The 26,107-nt window shown below is 41.5% G+C and overlaps 1 long non-coding RNA gene across 1 annotated transcript in view; it reads right to left on the bottom strand.

Moving 5' to 3' along the window:
* Positions 1-26,107, bottom strand: part of LOC131901431 (uncharacterized) — a 186,108-nt gene that overhangs the window by 157,710 nt on the left and 2,291 nt on the right. The gene's annotated exons all lie outside the window — the stretch shown is intronic.

Genomic DNA, 26,107 nt, shown 5'->3' on the forward strand with positions numbered 1-26,107 from the left:
CTGCCTACCAAGTGCTGGGATTAAAGGCATGCGCCACCACCACCTGGCTTTCCTATGGCTTGCTATTAAGCTCTGACCACTGGGCAACTTTATTGATTAACATACAAATAATATTTTAGTACAAAATAAAATATCACCATATTTCCCCTTTTCTATTTTAATAAAAAGAAAAAAGGAAAAAGCTTATAACTAACATAAGAAAAACTATATACAATAGTACAATAACTATATACAATACATACAAGTAATAAATACCTAAACAATGTCTAGTCCATTTGTATTTGACAAATTCAGAGAAAATAATTCCATTATCTATCCTATTGGTTCTAATTCACTTTCTATCCTAATTAACCTTCAACTGTAACTAACTAATCTTCAACTCCCTCAGAGATCCAAGAAGGAAATAATATTAGCTAACAAAAATAAAAACAGGAAGTACATGCAAGCAACTTCTAAAAAATTGTGAGTTGACAGAAACAGCCAGCTGCCTAGACAGTCACCTGAGGTTTCCCCGCAGTGTTGGGGCATCATCTTCAGTCTATAGGCTTAGCATATCTGACAGACTCATTTGTGAAGTAGGATGTACACAAGGTCAACAGTTCAACATCACATTGGGTGAGAGCAGTCTATATACCAGAAACACCTTAATTCCACTAGTGTCATGTCATGATTCAGGATTTTAAATTCTGGAAATTGTTGATGTTTTTTGAATTCAGCTGTCCATTCTTCTTGGCTATGTGTGTATGTGGCTTCATCTCAGCATCCTGTTCTTCTCCACATCCCTCTACTAAATGCCATTCTACTATTGAGAGGCATAAGCTTAATTACTCTTCAAGAATAACTGTTTCAGCTGCTGTTCCATTGCACATCAGAAGCCATCGGCCCACTGCCTGTTCAGCTGCCTTCGAAGAAAAGGGCACTGTACCTTTTCTGGATTGTGAAGGCCACTTCAGGGATGGTGCCATATTATCCTGGCCTCAGAAGATGCCTTTTGATAAAGCCATAACCACACTTGATTTGGCAAAATCAGTACTCCTTTGTTTCGTGTCCTGTCTATCCTGTTTGTCAGCAATTGATTCGGGGATACTTTGTTGTTCAGTGGCTATCTTTTGTCACAATGAAAGTTAACCCTAATTGCAGTTTTTTCAATGCCCATATTTTCTCTGAAGTACATTGGTACTGCCAGGAGCTGACATGTCTCATAGTCATAACAAAAGAGAAAAATTTTCTAAGTTATTAAAACATTTTAAATGCCATATTCTGTAGATCTCTGAAGGGTTTGAAGAGGACCTGTCTATCTAAAATATATCTGCTCAATCTTGAAAACATACCAAATTTGACTACAAGTTTTATTATAATGTCTAACTACTAACTTTCATTTCTTTATATCCTAATAGTTGGTAATAATAACATTCAAGGATCAGAAAATTGTATTATATTGTTAAATGAATGGTAAAAATACAGTTAGAAATATACAAATATGTATAATTTTGATATTAGACTTTTATAAGTTGAGAAGTTTTGTTTTATTTAATTTCTTGTGTTCAATAACTATATGTCTGATATTTGACATTTATCACTTGAGAATTTTGTCTTCTTTTTATGATTTCTTGAGTTTAATATGTATATTGTTGATATTACACCTTTATCAGATGACAATTTTTGCTTTATTTACTTATGTTTAATATGTATAATTTTAGTATTAAACTTTTATTAGATTAGAATTCTTCTTTTCTTTAGTTTTCTGCTCAATAATGATATTGTTGATATTAGACCTTTATCAGATGAGAATGTTTGTTTTATTTATCTAACTTCTTGTGTCCAATGTGTATATTTTTGATATTCGACCTCTACAAGATGAGAATTTTTGTTTTATTGAACTTCTTGTGTTCAATATGTTTATTTTGGATATTAGAATTTTCTCAGTGAAAAAATTTTGTTTTATATAGTTTCTTGTGTAATATAAATACATTTTTAATATTTGAACTTTATCAGATGGGAATTTTCATTTTATTTATCTGATTTTTGGTGTTCAGTGTGTTTTTTTGGTTATTAGACTGTTAACATTTGAGAATTTTTGTTTTATTTATCTGTTTTCTTGTCATCAATGTGTATATTTTGGATATTAGAACTTTACCTGCAGCGAATTTTTCTTTTATTTAATTTTTGTGTTCGATAAGTATATTTTTGATATTTGACTTTTATCACATGAGAATTTTGTCCTGTTTATGATTTCCTGTGTTTAATATGTACATTTTGTTTATTAGACTTTTTTCAGATGAGAATTTTTGTTTTGTTTATCTGAATTCTTGTGTTCAATGTATATTTTTATATTTGACCAATATCAGATGAGAATTTTTATTTTATTTAATTTCTTGTGTTCAACAAGTATATTTATTTTAGTTATTAGACTTTTATCAGATGAGAATTTTTGTTTTATTGGAATTTTTGTGTTTAATATGTATATTTTGGATAATAGATTTTTATCAGATAAAAATTTCTATTTTGCCAGGCGGTGGTGGCGCATGCCTTTAATCCCAGCACTCGGGAGGCAGAGGCAGGCGGATCTCTGTAAGTTCAAGGCCAGCCTGGTCTCCAAAGCGAGTTCCAGGAAAGGCGCAAAGCTCCACAGAGAAACCCTGTCTCAAAAAACCAAAAAAAAAATTCTATTTTATTTAATCCTCTGTGTTCAATATATTTTATAGTTATTAGACTTATATCAGAGGAGAATTTTTTCATTTACCTAAGTATGTTCTATATGTATATATTTTTTATTTTATAATTTGATTTAATTTTACATATCAGCCATGGATTTCCCTGTCCTCCCCCCTCCCACCCCTGACTTCCTCCCAGCCCATCACCCATTCCCACCTACTCCAGGGCAAAGACTCCCATGGGGATTCAGTCCAACCAGGTAGATTCTGTCCAGGCAGGTCCAGTCCCCTTCTCCCAGCCTGAGAGAAGTGTCTCTGCATAAGTCCCAGGTTCCATACAGCAAGCTCATGAACTAAGGGCAGGTTCCGGTCCCACTGCCTGGATGCCTCTCAAACAGATGAAGCTAATCAACTGTCTCACTTATCCAGAGGGCCTGATAGAGTTGGGGGCTCCTCAGCTATTGGTTCATAGTTCATGTGTTTCCATTAGTTTGGCTATTTGTCCTTGTGCTTTTTCCAATCTTGGTCTCAATAATTCTTGCTCATACAATCCCTCCTCTTTCTCGCCAATTGGACTCCTGGAGCTCCACCTGCGGCCTGGCTGTAGATCTTTGCATCCACTTCCCTCAGTCATTGGATGAGATTTCTAGCACAACAGTTAGGGTGTTTGGCCATCCTATACCAGAGTAGGTCAGTTCAGGCTTTCTCTTGACCATTGCCAGTAATCTATTGTGGAGGTATCTTTGTGGATTACTGGGGACCTCTCTAGTATTTTGCTTCTTCCTATTCTCATGTGGTCTTCATTTATCTTGGTCTTTTATTCCTTGTTCTCCCTCTCTGTTCTTGATCCAGCTGGGATCTCCTGCTCCCCTAAGCTCTCTTTCCTTCAACCCTTGCCTTCAATAACCCCACTCACGTCCAGGTTGTTCATATAGATCTCATCCATTTCTCTGTCATTGGGCAATCTCTGTGTCTTTCTTAGGGTCCTGTTTTCTAGGTAGCCTCCCTGGAGTTGGGAGTAGCAGTCTAGCCTTCCTTTGTTTTACATCTAGTATCCTCCTATGGGTGAGTACATACCATGTTTGTGTTTCTGAGTCTGGGTTACTTCACTCAGGATGATTTTCTCTAGATCCATCCATTTGCCTGCAAACCTCACGATGTCATTGTTTTCTTCTGCTGAGTAGTACTCCATTGTGTATATATACCACATTTTATTTATCCCTTCTTCCATTGAAGGGTATCTAGGTTGTTTCCAGGTTCTGGCTATTACAAACAATGCTGATATGAACATAGCTGAGCAAGTGCCCTTGTGGTATGATTGAGCATTCCTTGGCTTTCTGTGGAAACAAAAGCAGAACCTCTTTTCCAAAGTAACATATCATTATATCCAAATTTTGAAGTCAAGGTACCTTTAAAATTTACATTTTGGCATAACTGAACAGCTTTTACAATTAAATGTTTTTCTTCAGTTACAAATATCAAAGACAACATAGATTCTCTGTGTGATAGGCATCTTTACGTGGCTTATTACCTTTATTGTTTCTTTAAAGAGAAATTTGGTCAACAACGATGGGAGAGGACAAAAGAAAAGAGAACAGAACACACAGTAAACACTGATGCCTATCTCCCACTGAGGTCTCTATAAGTGTGAACTAACAGCTTGTCAAAGTGAAGAGACCACCTTGGCATGCAGAGCATGGGAGGAAGAAGGCCTCATGCCACCCAACAAGGTGACAAAAAGAATGACTCACTTGACCTATGCAGGGGGCCCTCCTACTTGCAAGCTGCTATCCCCACTGTGATCATATATAAACCCTGGAAAGCAAATGTCCAAAAAGCAAATGGTGCTGGACTTTGAACTTACTCCCTCAAGGATGTTCATAGCACCTCTCTCCTCATAATGACGTGAAGGTGTGTGATGTGTGACTGATCCATCTGCATCATTGGACTTCAGCTTCAGGCAGAGAAGCAGGGATTGATTGCCAAATGATTCTCACAAAACACTCACTTCCCAGAACTACTGGTGCATGGACAAAAAAATAAACAATTGACTGTCATGAAAGTGGTGATGGGGTTGAATATGTGTGTGTGTGGAATGTGTATTAGTAAAGTGATGAATTAAACACAAGTGGGTTGAATGTTAAACAGGCTAATGTTACAGGAGAAAATGGTGCTGGACCTAACCTTGACCCAGCTGCTTGTTCTTAGCTGCTCTTTCTGTGTCTGGGGGGTCTCTGACATTTTCCTCTTGGCCACTGGGAGAGAAAAGGGAATTCCAGAAAGAATCATGCTATTTCTGAAAACTCCAACAACAAAAGAAATCCAAGAACCTATCGTGAGAAAACAGATTGCCCATCTACCCTTCTCTGACCATGGAAATGGAGAAACATCAGCAAGAAGAGGACAAATCCCATCTGAGTGAGAATAGGAGACACTAGTGGTGTAGCAATCCTATGGCAATAGACCCCTGCACAAAACCATACATGATATTCATCTCGTGTTGCAAACTGGACTTCTAAGTGTCATGACTCATTTGGTGATGGAATTACTCTTTCAAAGTGGAGGCATCTCAGATACTCTGCATAACAGATATTTACATTATGATTGATAACAGTAGTGATTGCAGTTATGACATAGCAAGAAAAATAATTTTATGGTGAAATGTCAAAACATGAGGAACTATACTTCAATGTTCAAGATGTTAGGAAGGTTAAAAATAGTAGTTCTGGATGCTATTAAGTATGACAATATGGGGTTGTGAGTAGCTAACAGTCTCTTTCACTATTGGCAATGCTGGGAATGAGAAGCATAAGACAAAGCACTAATTGCTAAGGAAGCTTGCTAAGAGGCAGAAAGGCTGGAGCCAGAGCTTCAGACTCTGCAGTACAGCAACAAGGAAAGCCAGAGATGCCCATTGCACAATGTTGTGGTCCCCTGAAATGCAGGTACTTAATAATGGAAGACTGACTCCTCGGCCAGACCATTTAATTTCTCTGAGGCCTTGGTGTTCTCATTCTTTAAGATCTGCGTGTGTGACATGACCTGCTCATGCCCCATCTTGAGTTTTTCATAGAAAGGATTTGCCTGGTAGTAGGTCCTGGACCTAGAGGTAATGAACTCCATGAACATAGTCCTCAAGTATCACAGGAATTCAGGGTGTGTTCTATACTACTGGATGTAATGGGATGCCACATCTTGTCTCCTAAGTGCTGGGAACTTCTGGTATTTATTAAACTTGCTATTGTAGGGACAAGGGGCTGGCTAAAAAAAACCCACCCTGACCCTGGAGAACAGAACTAGGGAGGAAAGACTCAGATCAGGGCAGAAAGAAACACACTGTTTGTCTCAGTCAGATCAGAGCCGTCTCTGCCCCTGGCCAACTGACTTGTGAAATCAACCAATCACAGAGGAGAACAGTAGAACCCTGGGCCCCAAGTCAACCCGAGGTTGACTGCACCTCCAAAACATCCAGTATAAACCGCCCTGCCTGGTCAGTTTAAAAAAAAAAAGGCTTTTCTGTCCACCCTGGTAGAGGCAGCTACTCTCCTGGACTCCTCCTTCCCAAATAAATATCTTTCTCAAAAGAATTTTGGGTGTGATGGTCTTCATTCACTGGCATAGAGAAGATCCTTGTTGAGATGTCCCCCAGTGGACAGAGCAAGAGGGAGCTGAAAGGGCAAAGCAAGGAGGAGCTGAACAGAAGATCTTTGCTGAGACATCCCTCAGTGGACAGAGCCATAAAGAGGTAAAAGTAACACTTTTCTCCAGAGTCAGAGTACGTTGCTACATTTCTGCAGGGTTTTTTTCCTTTTTGCAGAGTGAAGCAAAAGAAAGCCACAGCATAGGCAAGAGAAGCAGAGCTCTGCTAGGAAGGCCCCTTATGAGGGGACTGAGCAAAGCTCAGCTGTAGCAGCTCTCCAGGAGAAGAGCAGGATTTTTGTATCCTGTAGGGAGATCATCCCCCATCATTTCTAGGCCTGAATTTCCCAAGAAGTAAGAAAATTGTCCCATCCAGGGTTGGGTTGCTTCTTTGGAGTTCCAGCTGTCAGAGCTGTGCACAACAGCTCCATGTCTCTGGGACACCTTCAGGGCAGAGCTGTTGTGAGCAGCTTGAGGTGTCCAGGATACCTCACCCTCCAGGGCTAATTGTCCCTTGCAGTTTCAGCCATCAGAGCTGTGCTAAAGAACTTCAGGTGTCCAGGACACCTTCAGGGCAGAGCTGCTGTTCTGAGCAGCTCAAGGTGTGTGGGATACCTTGTCCACCAGGGCTAAACTGTCTCCTTGCAGTTCCAGCCATCAGAGCTGTCCTAAGCAGATCAAGGTGTTGCCTGACTCCCCAGGTAGTCAGGACACCTTTCCCCAGAGTTGTTACAACAAATTTACTTATATTGTTGGTAACCAAACCCAGGACCAACCCACAGATTTAAAAACAATTTACTTACACCTATGCTGACCCTACACCGGTAGAGGCAGGCTGTTTAGATGATGGGAGGTGGAGTTGCATGAGCTCTCTCAGGAGGCTTGTCAAAATAGCTGTCTAAGAATTTCCCTGGTGTCTACTCCACAGGTGTGTACCCTCCAGAGTATGTGAGGATGTTTCTCCTGTCTTCAAAAACAAATTGTCAAAAAAAAAAAAAACAAATTGTCTATGATGGGACCTGTCACAATGGAGACCAAAATAACATCATGAACAGTTTTGAGGATGGGACGCAATATTATGACAGATTTATAAACACCTGCATGGAAATATCTATGTGTCACTAAAGTAAGTATACAGGTGGAACTATAATACTCAAATTGGTACTCCCAATTTTCACCAAGGTATCACCTGGGAATTGTGAGATAGGGAACTGCTCATGCCCAACCACAGATCCCTGACTGCAGGGACTGTAGGGAGATACATGCACAAACACATAGAAAAATACACAACAAAAACACATGTATGTGAGAGACAGAGAGACAGAGAAAGAGATACTTAGAGAGACAGAGTGAGAGTGGGAGAACTCTATCAATTGAATGCTGAACAAATGCATGCAGGTGTGTCCTCTCAGAGGGGAACAAAAGGAGCAGGGATCAGTCTCAGTCCGGGTATGGACACATTTAGAAGTGTGACCAGGCCTCTCCAACTGCTGCTTGGAGAATCAAACGTACAAGGCCTTTTAAAGTAAGTAACAAAAAAATTAACTCAAACTCATAGCAGCTAACATCTCACACTAGACAGCACTTGATAGATTCTCTTCAAAGTCATGCTGGGAATTCATACTACTGCCTCAGTCCATGAGTACTATGAATCATGTCACAGGCTCTGTTTTTGTTTCTTTTTTAGAGGAAGCAGAATAGTCTTTGTCCTCATGTCATTCCTGTCCACATTTGAGGTTCTGCCTTTGGGAGGAGTTCAGAGACATGATTTTGACATACCCTGAAGCATACCCTGAAGAACTTGCAGTATCACTAGGTAAAGATAATGGACAGAACACCCTGTGTCCTAATCAAATGTTTGAGAAAGCTTGTTTACCAGTGACTCTGTGACACCGCAAATTATTTTGTCCTGTGCTTCAGATGCCCCCTCTGGGGAACTCAGCTGTGTCCTCTATTTGAAGGGAAGTGGTTAACCCAGCTATCTGGTTTACTCTGCCCTCATAGCACATGCTCCAAGTAACCAAGGAGATAGCCTCTTCAGGCTCATTCACAGCAGCATATTCAGAATTCAACTTGGCTACAGAGTCCGCAAGCCTGTGGGTTTCTAAGTCAGGAAAAAATTGCCATAGTTCATAATCACCCCAGTCATTTAGAGGTTCCCCAAATATCTTGACAGGTCACTCTAACCATATAACTATTGATGGAGAAGACATATAAGGGCAGAACATGGTCACCAGACTGAACAAGTCTCCTCACTGACAACTGAGGAACACAGAGCAGCTGGGAAGTAACTAAAGTTAGCCACTGTGTTTGAAGTAGAGTGATGTCCTGCCTTGAAATGGGCACATCTCATTAATCCCTCCCTCTTTTATGTCAGTCTCATGTTCACACATCAATGCCTATCTAACAAAAGGCATGAACGCCAAGAGTTCTCAGCATAAAGCATTGGCCTTACCAGTTCCTGACTTCTGAGCCAGAACAATTAATATCCTGGAATCCTTGAATTTCAAGAGGCATGACAAGCAGGGAAGTTCTTTTGGTTCCCAGAGACTCCAGATTTCTGTTCCCCATTACTGGAAGATTTAGCAGAAGCCCACTTCCTCCAGGAAGATTCCCTTTTCTTTTTTTTTTTTCCGAGACAGGGTTTCTCTGTGTAGCTTTGCGTCTTTCCTGGAACTCACTTGGTAGCCCAGGCTGGCCTCAAACTTACAGAGATCCGCCTGGCTCTGCCTCCCGAGTGCTGGGATTAAAGGCGTGCGCCACCACCGCCCGGCAAGATTCCCTTTTCTTGCACAGAACTCATTACATGATTCTCTTGACCATTTCTTTCTTGACGTTTTACATTGAGGCTGAAGGTCAGCTTTCTTCAGTCACTCTCTGGTCTCTCTACCCTCTCCATTCTCTTTCTGAATTAGACTCTTCAGTATGCCATCATGTTCATCAGTAAATGGAGAAGGCACTGAATAAACTTTCCAAAGACAGTGGCTGTTGACACAACATAGTGACATCACAGAGGATGCCAGGGCTTTCCAGGATACATTAGAATGTCTAGAGATGAGCTGCACATGTCATGGGAACTAATATTGCTAAGAGCTTTCTTTACAGTAGATGTCAAATTGTACTTTGCAGGAGCCTCTGCTGGGATACAAGGGAAGCCCTTCAGCATCCCCTTCATCCAAAGCCAGAGATCTCTCCCTGATTGATTGAACATCCTTCAGTTCTTTCCCTGTGTAGAACTGAATCTTTATCTCCTACTGAAATTTTATGTACACAGGTAATGATATCATAGAAATTTATATATGCAGAAGTTCATCATAAGTACCTGCAACTGAGGTGACAGGCCACACTAGTGGAAACCCATGAACTGTGGACTGGTGGCTGTGGAGCCCCCATGAGACTGGACTAGGTCCTCTGGATACAGAAGATGGTTGTTTGGCTTCAACTGTTTGGGAGGCACCCAGACATGGGATAGAGATCTATTCATGCTCATTGGGCAGGCTTCTGGAACCCAGTGCCTGTGGTGTGACACCTTGAACTGCTTTGGTTTAGTGTGGAGGGGGTTGGACCTGCCTAGGCTCAGTGTTCTGGACTCTGCTGATTGCCCATGGGAGACCTCGATTTGGGGGATGTGGGGATGTGCAGTGGCTTGGGAGAAAGGGATGGGGGTGGGTAGTGGGAGAAAGGGGGCTCTGTGGATAGTATGTGGGGTAAGGAGAAAATTTCTTAATAATGAAAAATGAAAAAAAACAAAACAATACAAAAAAGATGTAAAATCAAAAAAAAAGTACCTACATTTCCTTATCTCCTTAGCCACAAGACATTATAGACTTAATGCTGACTGAGAAGGACACTTGTTGAACAACTTCCTGTTAAAGAGTCTACAGGAAACAGCTAGGCAGAGTTATGCTACAGGAAGAGGCTGATACAAGCATTCATAGGAGCGTGATATGGTCATGGAGCTCAGTGTGACTAAAATCTGTGTTATCAGCATGTGTGTAGTGGGTGTTGTACTCTCTGTTCAGTAGCTCAAAGTGGTCTGCTATTACTGGGTAGTAAAGATGGCCAGATAGCTGGAGTCTTCCACACAGAACATGAGTTTCCCTTAGAGCAAAGGATATTCAGGAAAATCCTTTGCAAGCCCCTTCATAGTTAGCAACATAGACACTCGGGTTCCACTGGACACTCTAGATCAATGGTTATTTTTTTTCCAATTCTCTGACCCTTTAAATCTTTAAATAGCATGAACAGTAGTTCCTCACCTTGTGGTGAGCCCTAAACATAACTGTTTCGTTTTTTCTTAACTTTAATTTTGTTACTTTTTTTTTAAAGTTTTATTTATTTATTATGTATACAGTATTCTGTATGCACATATCCCTGCAGGCCAGAAGAGTGCACCAGATCTCATTACAGATGGTTGTGAGCCACCATGTGGTTGCTGGGAATTGAACTCAGGATCTTTGGAAGAGCAAACAGTGCTTTTAACCTCTGAGACATCTCTCCAGCCCTAATTTTGCTACTGTTATGAATTGTAATTCAAATATTTGATGTGCAGTATATCTGATATGCGACCCCCAATGGGGTGGTGACCCAGATAGGTTGAGGACCACAGCTCTGAATGCAGGCAGAAATCTCCTCAAATCCTGGCAGTGATGGTGGGGCAGTGTGATTCTTATTTTTTATTATCAGACTGAATCAAACTAGTCACCTGAGAAGAGGGATCCTCAATGAGGAATTCTATAGATCAGATTTTTCTTTGAACTTGTCTCTGTGGGATTTTATTAATTGGATTTTTTTTTTTAAGATTTATTTATTTTGTATGTAGTGTTCTGCCTGCATGTATCCCAGCAGGCCAGAAGAGGGCACCAGACGTCATTACAGATGGTTGTGAGCCACCATGTGGGTGCTGGGATTTGAACTCAGGACCTCTGGAAGAGCAGCCAGTGCTCTTAACTCCTGAGCCATCTCTCCAGTCCCGATTTTATTAATTGTTAATTGAGATAAGACTCCCTAAAATGGGCAGAATCATTTCATTGTCTGCAACCTGTGCTGTGTACATATGAAGAAGCTAGAGCATAAGCATAAGAAAACAGGTAGCATGAGTACATTTGTTTATCTCTGCTCTTGGCTGTGGATGTGATATGATTAGCTGAGTTCCTATCCTGATTTTCCAAAAATGGAACTATTACCTGTAATTGTGAGCTATGATCAATTTTTCCCATTCTAAGTTGCTGTGCCTGATAATTCAGTGCAATAAAGATATTAAGAAAGCACTATATGACAGAGGGGTTTTCACAAGTCAGTGAGATGTGTGTTTCATGAAATGTTCAACAGCACCTTATCTGTCTCAGAAGAGATTCTACTTCCTCCTGAACCCAACCTGTGTTTCCCTGTCACAGTGTTACAAAGACCCAGAGACACCCAAAGACTCACAAACCACTTCACCCTGTCAATAAGTGTCCCTTGATATTGTCTTGCCATAACAAGTACCATGCTAAATTCTTCTAATGTGTTATATACAAGCTTCCCTTCAACGAATGTATTTTTCCTTGAATTTCCTGACCATTGGAATTTTCAGATATGGGGAACTGGGTCTGAATTCACTGCCTTGACAATGAATTTCAATCTTATGCTATGTCCTTCCTTGGAGGTCAGAAGAGGCTTCTTAAAGCTGAGAGCAATGTAGCACCGTAAATTCCAGGTGTGTGGGGGTGAAGTAATGTCTGGCAATGTGTCCACTAGTTACCTTATGTTTAAGATTAACTCCAGGGCTGATGTACGTAGATCCCTGTGAAAACTTGTTGGTATCACTCTAACTTCTGTGCCTCTTCAACAAGATTTCTCTAAACAGATCTTTGACAAATTTCCTCCTTTGAAAGTAAACAGACTTTATCAGATGTGAAAAGTCACTTTGATTTTTTTTCCTTCTCCTAGGACATGAAACAGGCCCTTTTGAGCTACATCAAAGGCTATCCAAGGAGAATAAGGTCTGAAATAGCCACAGGTAAAGCTTTAGAATGCAGGTCTGAGGAACAGAGTGCAAAACAAGGGCAGGACAGCAGGCACACCCAGGAAATTCTTAGTTATGTCTTTGGCAGTTTAGCCTCTCTGCATGTCAGTTTCTTCTACCTGGAGAAAGATGGGTTGGGATACACTATAGAGATGGGTGCTGTCACAAGGCATGACTTACAAAATCACTTCCTTCATAAGTGGGACTTTGTTTTTTTTCTTGTTTCTTTTTGTGTGTGGGGTTACAAGCTAGCATTTATATGACCTAAGCTGCACGTCTGTTTCTGAAGAACATCTCTTTCTGGGAACAAAGGAATCAGATATTAAACTTACAAAAATGCTGAAAATGATGCTTTAGAGCAGAGAATCACTTCACTTGGTTGAAAAAAAAATAACACTTCTTTTCATGACCATTACCAAATATGGTGTGTGGCTCCTGTCCTTTGCCATTTGGAAAGACTCACCAGCTAGCTATTCTTTAGTGATTAGCCATTTTCAGATGCTAAAAGTAAAGAACATGGAGAGGGAAGGTAGAAATCAACATATTTGATCCTAAATATAGAGTTGTGTTTGCCTGTTCCAATCTCAGAATTCTAATCCTTATCTGGCTAATCTGATTATGTCTTGTAAATGAATAAATAACAAAGTTAATTCTGACTCCTCAGGGATAAATTCTGCAGTTTCAATATGTAGGACCACTTTTTCTGCATACTGAGATTCAGTAACTATGTCGAGAGTTTCTGAAGAGAGGAAGTAATAAGGTAGGGTGCATAGAGGAGCTAACTCTCTCTTTTGGCATAGGATTTCATAGGGCTAAGATGTAGTGGCTTGCTCTCTACCTCTCTAATCTTCCAGCTTTTACCCCAATATCTGGCTTGTGTTTTTTTTTTTTTTTTAATTAATAAGACCTTTTAAGATCTGTGTTGCAGGGAAGTGGCTTAACTGCTCCTTGAACTCAAAGAACCTTCAGATAAAGAAGTCTGTAACAATGTAGTATGCTTTGCAGATGCTCCCTTGTCTATTGCTCAGCTGTATATAAGCACTGGGTAGAATAAACTGGATACAACAGTATTCAGTGATAGTCCTCCCAAATCTATCCAATGTCTCTATGTTTCTTGTATGTCTCTGTTTTTTCTGTCTTTTCTTAATTTACACTCCCCTATTCAGGTATTGTTTGACAGGTTGGATGGTCCTGACAAGGGTCTGAGAAATATAAAGTTCTGATGACATAAAGGTTTGCATTATATGGGTCTAAAACTTCCAAATAAGGTCATAAATTTTTATTTCTGTTCCTAGTTCATATCAGTTTCCACAGGTTTGCACTTTGCTGACAGACCCATCCAAGCATCAATTGTTAATGACAACCTGCTCCATGTGAATATGAGCTCTGAACTTCATGGAAGCTGATATAAACTAATCCAACTGATGCAAATGCTGTTTCTTCAGCTGGTCATTATCAAAACGAAAGGAAAGCAATGAACAACTGATATACAAATAAATGGACTGATTTAACATTTACTGAACTTTCCATGGAACAGTAGCAGAATTCATTTTTATCAGCAGCCTGAGCAGTTACTTTTAAAGATGGTTTTATGCAAAGCAAATCTTCTCAAAAACAAGGTAATTGAAACAAATTTTATTTTTATAAGATCACAGTATAAAAAATACAAAAAAGAACAAAAATAAACTATAGAAAATATATAAACACATGGAAACTAGAAAACAAAACACTGAACAATCAGTGAGATGCTAAAAAAATTGGGAGTGGATTCCAAAGTTCTTAGACACAAATGGTGGTAGGAATAGAGCATAACATTCTTGAAATGTATGAAAATATCAGAGCATTGGAATCTACAAAAAATAAAGTGTTGCAAGAGGGAAGTCGAAGTCTTTTTGATATAAAGGTATACATTTAAAAATTAGGGACTAGTAGATGGTTGAGCAAGTAAAGGTACATGCCAACAAGTCTGAATTCAAATCCTGGGAAACATGGTAGAATAAAGGCATTGAACATTAGTAAACTATTTCCATCCACCATCTACATGTGAGTTATAGTATGTGCACAACTGAGTGAACGTTATGTGTGTGAGTTCATTCACAAATAACTACGTGTTGAAAACATAAAAATGAAATATCCTTTTTTAAAACCTCACTATTGACATGATTTTTTTTTTATGAAACTCTAAGGACTCCTGTACATTTCTTATCAATAGTTGATCAATCTCCTCATTTTCTTGGGCAAGATCTTTAAATTCTTTGTCAAGAGTTTTCAATTCCCTTAAAAGCTCAACATGTTCCCTAAGAGCCTGGAGGGCCCGTCCTAGTGAGCCCAGATCTGGGACAGGGGGAGCCAACTCATCAAGAATAGGCCTGCAAAAATGGGAAGACAGAGAAACATAGGGAGGGGGCATTGCAGAAGGGGGAACTGCCGGAGATTTTTGAGGTGGTATAAAAGGGCCCAAGGACTCCTGTGTTAAGGGGAGATTTTTGCAGGGGGGCCAGTCTGGATTATGGTAACGGGCCACCCCTTTCTCTAGGGAAGCCTCCTCAGTTGGGTCTAGAGGGGAGATAGAGGTCAAATTAACAGAGAGATGAGGATGGGCAGGATCAGACTCCTGGGGATTGTTAGGTTTAAAAGTCATGAGCATCCCCTCTTCCATAGAGCGCAGGTCGTGAACCGAGGGACAGACTGAAGGTGGACCAGAAAGCGCTCCGGGGTCTTAGGGCAGGAAGAGGGGGAGCGAAAGGCTTCCTTGGAGATTTTTTTCTCCTATATTAATAAGCTTTTGTATGTCAGGGGAATATTTATAGACCCTGAGAATGTCATTAATAATCAACAAAGGCTTTAAGGTCTTTTTTCTTTACCCTAGTTCCTTGTATCTGCTAAAACCATCTCAAAAATCTAGTAAATCAAAGAGTAAGCCTCAGCCTGTCCTGGCATTTCCTGTTACCAGAAGCCAGACCTCTGGGGACTCATCCCAGGCGGCTGCCTAGAGCATCCCCTCAGGGGGTTTGGAAGATCCAAATGAGGAGGGGAAGGAGGCGGAGGCAGAGGAGGAGGAGAAGCCATCACCAGAGGACCCCCCGCCAGGACAGACTTATCACAAATTAAATTTCCACCTTGTTGAAAAACTGAAATCCACCTGTGCTAAGTATGGTCCTACCGCTCCTTTTACATTAGCCTTGGTGGAAAATCAGAGCAAACATTGGTTGATCCCTAATGACTGGTATTTTCTTACCTGTGCAGCTCTTTCTGGGGGTGACTTTGTCCTCTGGAAAATAGAATTCACAGAAAATTGTTGAGAAGTTGCTCAAAAAATATTGAACAGCCATCCTCAAAAACTTGGACACTAAAGAAACTCCTCCGCAACCCCCCTTATGATACAAATGCAGCACAGGCAAAATTCCCTCCTGGCCTCCTGGCCCAGATTCAAAACGTGGGGGTCCGGGCCTGGAAATGCCTGCCCCAAAAGGGTTCGGCTACCACCTCATTAGCAAAGATTCGTCAGGGCCCTGATGAACCTTATAGTGAATTTGTCTCTCGCTTAAATGATGCAGCTGAGAGACTTTTGGGGCCGAACGAACACGAAAGCACCTTTGTTAAACACTTGGCCTTTGAAAATGCAAACCCTGCCTGCCAGGAAGTCCTCCATCCTCATAAAAACAGAGCGGACCTGTCTGAATATGTGAGACTCTGTTCAGGTGTTGGCGCCGCCCATGCCATGGGATTAGCTATAGGTGCTGCCCTCAGGGCTACACAACAGCCTGGAGCCCGCACCTGTTATTTCTGTAAACAACCCAGACATTTCGCTAGGGAATGTCCCCAGAAAGATCACAGCCTCGCGCCCTTAGCCCAGCTGGCTCAGGAGGCCATCTCTATGAGGACCCTGCCTTCCACTCTCTGCCTCTGCTGCAACAAGGGCCGTCATTGGGCTACAGGATGCAGGTAAAAAGTCAATTATCTCGGTCAGCCCCTTCTTCCGCGGGTGCCAGGAAACTTCCAAAGGGGCCAGCCCCTGGCCCCAATGACTCCAAGAGCACACCCTGGGGCCTTGAGGTCCGCTCACCTTCTGCCTCCCCAGCCTCAACAAATTCTCCTGCCCCAGTTCCATTCTCCTCCCTCCAGGGAGCAACTCCAGGCAGTGTCGGATTGGACTTGTGTGCCGCCGCCGCCGAAACAGTATTAAACTCCCTTGAAGGGGCTCAGGTCATCCCTACAGAGGTGACAGGGCCCTTACCTCCTAATGTTTGTGCGCTTGTCCTTGGCCGTGCTTCTGCGGCCCTCCGTGGGGTCCAGGTCTACCCTGGCATAATAGATAGTGATTTCTCAGGTGAAATTAAGATTCTGGCCACTGCTGTAAATGGCATGGTCACGATTCCTCAAGGTCCGCGCCTGGCACAGCTAGTTCCTCTACCCTCCTCTGTCTGTGATAATCCCTCAATTACAAACACCCCTCGGGGGTCAGCTGGATTGGGCTCCTCAGAAACCTACTGGGTCCAGCCTGTTACTCAGGATCGGCCTACTCTCACCCTTACTATAGAGGGAAAGAAGTTTCAGGGTATCTTGGATACAGGGGCAGACACCCCAGTCATTTCACAGTCTCACTGGCCGTCTGCTTGGCCACCGGTTCCATCCCTCACTGATTTAAAAGGAATCGGTCAGTCTAATAATCCTTTAATTAGTTCGAGGACACTTTCCTGGAAGGACGAGGAAGGAAACCAAGGGACTGTCACTCCTTTTATGGTTCCGCTAATGGTGTTGCAGCCTTTGTGGCCCAAGGCCACCCTACCTCCTTCCTAACGCCTTTCCGGTCCTTGCAGTTGGTTGAACTTTCAGCAATTTTAAAGGTTTTTCAGACCTATTCTGATCAACCTATTAATATCTATACAGATAGTGCCTATATTGCCTTTTCCATCCCCTTGTTAGAAACCTCTCCAGCCATAAGGCCTACCTCCAATGCCACCCCACTTTTCTCCCAGATTCAACAGCTTGTCCTGACTCGCCAACACCCATTTTTTATAGGCCATATTAGAGCCCATAGTGATCTTCCTGGACCATTAACTGATGGCAATGCACAGGCAGATGCCGCCACCAGGCTAACTTTCACTGTCATGGTCGGCTCAGTCCTACAACAAGAAAGCCTATGCTCCAGGGGTGAGTTGTCACCACAGGAATACACTTGCAGCTGACTGGTCTCTCCAGGACACTCCCTAACCTGAATATGTGTTCCCTATTCTTTCTAAGCATTGCAGCTGAAAATATTATACAGGAAGTTCCAGAAATGAACACCACCAAAGTTGTACATTTTACACCATTCTGGTTGGGATAGCAAAATCTCCCATGCCAGATGTGCTTGTGACCTCCACTAAATGCCCCCTCTCAGTGCTCATCACTAAGGAGCTGCTTGAGTTACAGAAGGGACAGTGCTGGAGGACAGACTTAACAGAATAGAGGCCCCCAAAACCAAAGCGCTCACCAATGAGATGCCAGCATACATCATGGAGACTGCCTAATGCTGAAACTCATGACTATGCCCAAACCTGGAGGCCACAGGTTCTTGATAAAGGTCCAAATGGTGTCCTTCTGGATGTTGCTGTGTCTGTCCATGTACCCTCCACCCCCACCCACTCACAGTGCTATCAGGAGTAACGGACTCCATTACGTTCTTTGTTTTCCTCTCGTGTTGCCAGAATCTGGACTCAACACAGTGTTTGTCCTAGAACATGCATACTGCACCATGAAGACACAGAACATGACCAGGACCACACAATGGAGAGCTAGGGCCACTGGCTCTTCATGCTCAATGACAGGAAAAGCATCAACCCTTCTGTTACCTGCAGACTGGCTCCTTCAATCTCCCCAGGTATGCACAGGGCAGCTATTTCATGTAGTAACCTTTAAAGGATACTTAGTGTTTACAAGCCATTGATAGAATGCCTCTTGTATGCAGGTGCTTGGAAAAGGAGCAAACATCAAGTAAAAGATAGAAATATCCTAGAAAGGGAAAGCTAGGGCCACTGGGATGGCTCAGTGGGTAGAGGACTTGATTGGTATGGCTTCTTGGGTAGAGGACTTGCCATTAAACCTAACATCTTCAGTTCAATCCCTAGGATGCAAGTGGAAAGAGAGAAACAACTCCAAAGAGTTATACTCTGACTTTCACATGTGATTCCATGGTATCTCCCCACCACATCACATTGATGAAACACAATGAGCGAAAAAAGCAAGTTTGGGAGCAAAATGTTTTGGGTCTATACATCTATATCACTGTTTATCCTTGAAGGAAGTCAGGACAGGAACTTAAAGAGGCAAGGAAGCAGGAGCTGATCCAGAGTCTATAGAGGGGTGCTGCATACTGGCTTGCTTCCTCTGTGGTGACTCTAGCTTTTGTCAACTTGACATAAAACCAGCTAGTGTATCCCTAAAAAATCTTGGCTGACTGCTGAGATCTTGAATTTCCTGACTTCTTATTCTTTAAATCAGCAGAGAAAAAAAGATCCCTTCCTGTCATCATCTGGTCTGGCCCAACATGAGCCCACCAAGACCCAACTACAGCACAGCCTCACCCATGGCCCTTCAATGGCCCTGCTTCACTCATGGTTGCATTCTTCCCCCAATTCTGCAGTCCCTCTCTCATTCCTATTTTTTCTAATCTCGTAGGATCAGCCCTTTAGTCTTCATCAGAATGGAGATTGTCTTGGAAAAAAGGACTCCCTGCCCAGGGAGACTCTACAGCCCCATTATGCTTAAATGCTGCATGGCCCCTGGGCTCTGGGAACTCTTGGGCTGCCCCAGCTCCACAGACACTGCTTGCTGCTCCCTTTCACCTGAACCCTACTTCCCTGCTGTGCTTCATATAAGCACTATAAGACCTCTGCCTGTTCTCCTATGGTCATTTGCTGCACTTCAGATACTATGTTGAACTTTCTGATTATAGCAGGACCTAACATGGCCCTGCTCCTGAATCCAGCAGCCACCAGCAGCATAGATCATGGGGTCACTGACAACTTTGTCCCAGGACTCAGAGCCCCTGCCTCCTTAAATGGTCACTCCAGGCTGAGACACACTGGTTTGCTGCTGGGTCTTTCAAACCCTAGCCCTCAATGTGTCTGAACACTCCTTGGTCCTGCTCCTCAATTCAAACCAGTACCTTCTGCTGCCATCCTTGCCCTGCGTCTTCAGGCATAAATGCCTCATCAGAGCAACCTGGGTCTCTCTGGGTTTCTGGTATGCCATATGGCTTTCTTCTGATGGCTGGGGATGTCTGCATGCATGATTTATGGCTGCAGCTAGACATGGATGCAGTGCTTGACTGTGTTGCCCAGGCTGGCCTCACACTCCTCCTTTCAGGAAATTCTCCTGCCTCTCAAGTGCTTGGATGGCAGATATGTGCCACCATGCTGGCTAGAAAATAGGTGTTATCAAAGACACATACCCGATGTTCTCACTACTTCCAAGAGTCAGGACACCAACATTCTGAGTGTATAGCCATCTTGAGCTGTGTCTAACAGTGGAGGACTTCATGAAGACATTGTCACCCTGAGAACATGGATGTGTTAAGCAAACCAGGCAGCATGCATACATGTCAGAGGTTACAAACAAAAATGTCAGGCTGACATCACTCAATGATATGGTTCTCAATTGGCATGGTAAAGGCCCTAGTTTCTTCCCTGCCATCACAGTAAACAAACATCTGCTGGGGATGTAGCTCTGTTAACATCCTGGAGAAGTCCCATATAAGACCATCATCCATGTATGCAATCAGCAAGAATGCTCATTATCTCAAGTAAGTTTCCAGGATGCTGGGGCCTGCCATCCCAGGTAAAGGCAAGATGGCAAATATTACGAGAGAGATGTATGAGCTCCTTTTAATCACAGCTGAAGGTGAGTGTCCAAGGAAGTCAGCTCCTCTTAGATATGATTGACTCATGCTAGTGGCAATCATGTCAGTAACTTTTAATTTGTCAGGGCTAGTTAGATGTTGATCAGGCCACAGTTTTCCATTTTGGTACAGGCCTGGACAAGTTCTAGGCCTTGTCATTCATCTTCTGTCGAGGATGACTGGCCTAGTATGTACTGACCATAGGTGCTAGCTCAGTGACCCAGGCCTGATGTGTCCTATCTCCCTTGTCTATGTGGTCAGAGGCACTAGTAATTAATTGTCCTCTGTTTATGTCTCAGGAAACTGAAATTGAGGTCTGATCTCTGAGAGAAGATTGATCAGCCTGTTATAGAATCTGCTTATTCCTCTGATTCCTGCCTTGAGTAGTGCATGATCTCAAATCTTGGAGATGTTCCTAAATGGTAAAAAAAAAAAAAAACAACCTTATCATCAGGGTAGGAGACTATCATGGAGACTCATTGGACCAGGATGCAAGAGTCTTTTGTGTGGTTTAAAATCTTAACATTAACATAGGGGATTTAAGCCAGAAATATCGCTCATCAGGTATCTTCCAGTGGGATCAGAATGCTGGATCCCATTGGCATCTAAGTGAAGTTTCAGAGTTGGAAATAGCCATGCAGACATTGTTCTAAACAAATACCATTTTCCCATTACCAGTGGAAAAATGAGCCTCCACTTACTTGGTTGTGATGATCTGCAAGCTTGTCATGGGTTTGGGCCAAGGGCTGACATTGGGACTTTAGCATCATCAGCTTAGTGGTACCCAGAAAGGAATTATCATTGAGTTAAGGCATCAGTGATGCAAGAGCCAAGAGCAATTAATAAAAGCAGAAGGGCCAAAAGCCTTTGATGGCTGACAGACTTCCTTATCAAGAAGGAACTTGGAAATGAGAATGAGCATCAGTAATTATTATTATTATTATTATTATTATTATTATTATTATTATTATTGGTTTTTCTATACAGGGTTTCTCTTTTTAGTTTTTGTGCCTGTCTTGAATATTGCTCTGCATATCAGGCTGTCCTTAAACTCACAGAAATCTGCCTGGCTCTGCCTCCTGAGTGCCAGTATTAAAGGCGACCATCAGTAATTACTTTATCTCAGGTTCCATATGACAAGAAATTATCTTTTGATGTAACATACCAAGGGGGGAGGTGGAACAAGGGTGATGTATTGGCTTCCATAATTACTTCCTGCTGACATTGGCACATAATTGTCAGGGCCTTGGAAGGCTAGAATGTTAGTCAAAGTTAAGGAGGCAATTTAGAAACCTCTGGTTCATTGACCAGCTAAAGAAACAGCAATTGCATCAGTTGGATTAGTTTATATCAGCTTTCATGATGTTCAGGGCTCATAGTCACATGGAGCAGGTTGCCATTAACAATTGATGCCTGGACGTGTCTGTCAGCAAAGTGCAAACCTGTGGAGACAGATATAAACTAGGAACAGAAGTTAAAATTTATGGCCTTATTTGGAACTTTTAGACCCATATAATGCAAGCCTTTATGTCATCAGACATTTATATTTCTCAGACCCTTGTCAGTGCCACCCAACATGTCAAGCAATACCTAAATAGGGGAGTGTGGATTAAGAAGAGACAGAGAGGAAAAACAGAGACACACAAGAAAGACAGAGACATAGGATAGATTTGGGAGGACTGTCACTGAATACTGTTGTATCCAGTTTACTCTGCCCATTGCTTATATACTGCCAAGCAATAGACAAGGGAGCATCATCGAAGAATACAACATTGTTACAGACGTCTTTATCTGAAGGTTCTTTGGGTTCAAGGAACAGTTAAGCCACTTCCATGTAACACAGATCTTAAAATGTCTTATTAATAAAAAACCTAGAGCCAGATATTGGAGTAAAAACTGAAAAATTAAAGATGTAGACAGCGAGCTACTATATCTTAGCCCTATGAAATCCTCTGCCAAAAGAGAGAGTTAGCTCCTCTATGCACCCTGCCTTATCACTTCCTCTCTTCAGAACCTCTCAACATAGTTACTGACTTTCAGTATGCAGAAAAAGTGGTCCTACATATTGAACTGCAGAATTTATCCCTGATGAATCAGAATTAAATTTGTTATTTATTAATTTACAAGAAATATTCAGAAACAGGAAGTATCCCTTCTAAATAACTCACATCTAATACCATATGAGTCTGTCAGGTCCTTAGCACAGGAAAACATGGAGATTGATCAACTATTGATAGGAAATGTAAAGGAGGAGTTTCATAAAAAAAAATCATGTCAATAGTGAGGTTTTTAAAAAGGATTTTTTCATAACCTGGAAACAAGCTAAGAAAATTATATGGAAATGTCCTACTTGTTCATTTTACAATCAGACTCCACTACCCGCAGGATGTAACCAAAAGAGCACTCAGAAGAATGAAATTTGGCAGATGGATGTGTTTCATTTTGTACAATTTGGGAAACTGAAACATGTGCACCACACCATTGATACCTCCTCAGGATTTCCATGGGCAACTGCTCTGAGTTTCAAAAAGGCTGATTTTGTAATCACGAAATTGCTGGAAGTTAAACCTGACAATGATCTAGCATATGACTCTGGTAAAATGAAATTTTTTTTGCTTATTAGAATATTACACATATTACATGTATGTATACTATACAATCCTAGAGGAGAAGCAGCCATAGAAATAACAAATTGCACTCTAAAGGGTATCCTAAATAAACAAAAAGGAGCAAAAAAACCACCCAGAAATAGATTACATAATGCTTTATTAACATTGTATTTTCTCGATGCTAATGAGAAAGGAACAATAGCTTTGAGAGATATTGTACAATAGAAAAAAAACTATAGAGTTAAATCAGCCTATATATTTTAAGGATGTGTTGACCTCAGAATGGAAACCAGGATATGTGTTATGTTGGGGATGAGGTTTTGCTTTTGTTTCTACAAGAGAAGATAAGCTACAAATACCATCAAAATTGATAAAGGTTTGATTTGAACAAGACAAACCTCTTAATTAGAAGAGGTGATAATTCCTCAACCAGCATGACCATCCAATTTAAATTAACTTGGCCTATTGGTATTTTATCACACATAAAATTCATAAGTCTTCCTAAATGTATGTTTCTGCTCTTCTCTACAGACACTGATCACAAATGGTGTTCATGTAGTCCTGGTTCAATTAAAAATTAAAGCTGGCTTTGGAGTTGGAGAATGACTCTCTCCTCCTTTAAAGCCAAGCATGTTGTTAAAAAGAAAATGCAAAATCTCTGTATCATGTCAGAAGAATCAATTGATATGGGGCAGAAGAAAGCCAAAATTAAGGGACGATTCTATTGCCACTGTTCTCATAATGCTTTGGTTCTATTTTGATTCTTTAAACTGTCCTTAAAGTATGAATTATATATCAAAATTTATATATATATATGTAACTCAACATAAATCTAGTTACTCTGAACCTGATAGAAGGGAAAGTAGGAAGTAATCTTGAACACATTGGCGTAGGAAATCACTTCCTAAATATAACATCAGTATCACAGTCACTGAGAGAAACAATCAATCAATTAGACCTCTTAAACCAGAGAAGCTTTTGAAGAGCAAAGGACACAGTCAACAAGACAAAGCAACAACCTACAAAATGGGAAAAGATCTTCACCAAGCACACATCTGACAGAGGGCTGATATCCAGAATATATAAAGAACACAAGAAATTAGACATCAAAATGCCCAGCAGTCCAATTAAGAAATGGGCTATAGAGCTAAACAGAGAATTCTCAACAGAGGAAGCTGAAATGGCTAAAGACATTAAAGGAATTACTCAATATCCCTAATCAGCAGGGAAATGCAAATCAAAAGAACTGTGAGATACCACCTTACACCTGTCAGAATAGCTAAGATCAAAAACACTGAAGACAGCTTCTGCTGGAGAGGATGTGGGGCAAGGGGAACCCTCCTCCACTGCTGGTAGGATTGCAAGCTTGTACTTTTCCACTTTGGAAATCAATATGGCGATTTCTTAGAAAACTGGGAATCAATCTTTCCCAAGACACAGGTATACCACTCTTGGGCATATACCCAAGGAATGCTAAATCATACCACAAGGGCACATGCTCAACTATGTTCATAGCAGTATTGTTTGTAATAGTCAGAACATGGAAACAACCTAGATGCCCTTCAACTGAAGAATGGATAAATAAAATGTGGTACATATATACAGTGGAGTAATACTCAGCAGAGAAAAACAATGATGTCATGAGATTTGCACGCAAATGGATGGATCTAGAAAAAATCATCCTGAGTGAAGTAACCCAGAATCAGAGAGACAAACGTGGTATGTACTCACTCATAGGAGGATAATAAATGTAAAACAAAGGGTGACTTGACTGCTACTAACAACTCCAGGGAGGCTACCTAGAAAACAGGACCCTAAGAAAGACACAGGGATCACCCAACAACAGAGAAATGGATGAGGTCTACATGAGCAAAGTGGACGTGAGGGGGGTTAATGAAGGGCAAGTGTTGGGGGGAAAGAGAGCTTAGGGGAATGGGAGGTCCCAGCTTGATCAGGAACAGAGAGGGATAACAAGGAAAAAGAGACCATGATAAATGATGACCCATGGAAATAAGAAGAAGCAAAGTGGTAGAGAGGTCCCCAGAAATCCACAAAGATATCTCCACAATAGACTGCTGGCAATGGTCGAGAGAAAGCCCGAACTGCTCTGGTGATCAGACGGCTGAACATCCTGTCATGCTAGAACTCTCCTCCAATGACTGATGGAAGGAGATGTAGAGATCCATGGCCAGGCCCCAGGTGGAGCTCCAGGAGTCCAATCGGTGAGAGAGAAGAGGGATTGTATGAGCAAGAGATATTGAGACCATCATTGGAAAAAGCACAGGGACAAATAGCCAAACTAGTGGAAACACTTAAACTATGAACCAATAGCTGAGGAGCCCCCAACTGGATCAGGCCCTCTGGATAAGTGAGACAGTTGATTAGCTTGACATATTAAGGAGGCATCCAGGCAGTGGGACCAGAACCTGTCCTTAGTGCATGAGCTGGTTTTTTTGGAGCCTGGGGCCTATGCTGGGACACTTTGCTCAGCCTGGGTGAAGGGAAGAGGGGGTTGGACCTGCCTGGACTGAATCAACCAGGCTGAGCTGAATCGCCAGGTGAGTCCTTGCCCTGGAGGAGATGGGAATGGGGAGTTGATAGGGGGGAGGGGGAGGGGGGGACCCGGAGGAAGGAGGACAGGGGATTATATGGCTGATATGTAAAATTAAATTAATTATAAAATTAAAAAATGAAGTGCTTCTCCCATCAAAGTGCTAAAAGAAAAAAATCTGTTTTTGCAAGCTTTGCTGACTGTGATGTCTGCCCCAGAATGTAACAGAATCCTCTTAAATTCTGATTTTTTTCAGTGGAAAAACTTTTACAACTCCCAAACATATTCTGTTACAGTAGTTTATTTAAAAATTTTTCTCCCATTTAAATTGGGGTGGTTCACTTCCACTCAAACAAGCAAATGTTCCAAATAAGAATAGCAAGACAGAGAAGAAAATATTAATAGCTGGACTCAATACATACTACATGAGTTATAGTAAGTCACCAAAATCGTTTATGTGCTTTTATTAAAATACAACAATGGGCACAGGTGGCATTTATTTGTTATTAGATTAGCCCGATAAGGATTAGAATTCTGAGACAGGAACAAGCAAACACAATTCTATATTTAGGATCAAACATGTTGATTTCTACCTTCCCTCTCCATCTTCTTTACTTTTAGCATCTGAAAGTGGCTAATCAATAAAGAATAGCTAGCTGGTGAGTCTTTCCAAATGGCAAAGGACAGGAGCCATGCACAATATTTGGTAATGGTCATGAAAAGAAGTGGTTTTTTTTTCAACCAAGTGAAGTGATTCTCTGCTCT

Source organism: Peromyscus eremicus, unplaced genomic scaffold (genome assembly GCF_949786415.1).
Source record: "Peromyscus eremicus unplaced genomic scaffold, PerEre_H2_v1 PerEre#2#unplaced_82, whole genome shotgun sequence".
NCBI lineage: Eukaryota > Metazoa > Chordata > Mammalia > Rodentia > Cricetidae > Peromyscus > Peromyscus eremicus.